The sequence below is a fragment of the Cebus imitator genome, unplaced genomic scaffold (assembly GCF_001604975.1).
Source record: "Cebus imitator isolate Cc_AM_T3 unplaced genomic scaffold, Cebus_imitator-1.0 Scaffold904, whole genome shotgun sequence".
Classification (NCBI taxonomy): Eukaryota; Metazoa; Chordata; class Mammalia; order Primates; family Cebidae; genus Cebus; species Cebus imitator.
The window spans coordinates 34,276-35,616 of NW_016108219.1; positions in this window are offsets into that span (position 1 = coordinate 34,276).

The window sequence follows — 1,341 nt, forward strand, 5'->3', positions numbered from 1 at the left end:
AATCCACAGAATATACATTCTTCTCAACACCATGTCACACCTACTCTAAAACTGACCACATAATTGGAAGTAATTCACTCCTCAGCAAATGTAAAAGAACAGAAATCATAACAGTCTCTCAGACCACAGTGCAATCAAATTAGAACTGAAGATTAACAAACTAACTCAGAACCACACAACTTCATGGAAACTGTACCACTGGCCCTTGAATGTTGACTGGATAAACAATGAAGGCAGAAATAAAGATGTTCTCTGAAACCAATGAGACTGAAGACACAATGTACCAGAATCTCTGGGATACATTTAAAGCAGTATCTAGAGGGAAATTTTTAGCAATAAATGCCCACATGAGAAGCAAGGAAAGATCTAAAATCAATGCCCTATCATCAAAATTGAAAGAGCTAGAGGAGCAAGATCAATCAAAAAATCTCAAAACCTAGCAGAAGACAAGAAATAACTAAGATCAGAGCAGAACTGAAGGAGATAGAGACACAAAAACCCTTCAAAAAAATCAATAAATCCAGGACCTGGTTTTTTGAAAAGATCAACAAAATAGACAGACCACTAGCCAAGTTAATAAAAAAGAAAAAAGAATCAAATAGATGGAATACAAAACGATAAAGCGGATATCACCACCGATTCCATAGAAATACAAACTATCATCGGATCTTACTAGAAACAACTCTATGCATATAAACCAGTAAACCTGGAAGAAATGGATAAATTCCTGGACACTTGCACCCTCCCAAGCCTAAACCAGGAGGAAGTTGAAACCCTGAATAGACCAATAACAAGGGCTGAAGTTGAGGCAGCAATTAATAGCCTACCAACCAAAAAAAGCCCAGGTCCAGATGGGTTCACAGCTGAATTCTAACAGACATGCAACAAGGAGCAGGTGCCACTCCTTCTGAAACTATTCCAAACAATACAAAAAGAGGGAATCCTTCCCTCATCATTTTATCAGACCAACATCATCCTGATACCAAAACCCGACAGAAACTCAACAAAAAAACAAGACTTCAGGCTGATATCCATGATGAACACAGATGCAAAAATCTTCTATAAAACACTGGTAAACTGATTACAACAGCACATCAAAAAGCTTATCCATCATGATCAAGTAGGCTTCACCCAGGGGATGCAAGGCTGGTTCAACATACACAAGTCTACAAACATAATCTACCACATAAACAGAAACAAAGACAACAACCACATGATTATCTCAATAGATGCAGAGAAGGCCTTTGACAAAATTCAACAGACTTTTTGCTAAAAACCCTCAATAAACTAGGTACCAGTGGAATGTATCCCAAAATAATAAAAGCTATTTACGACAAACCC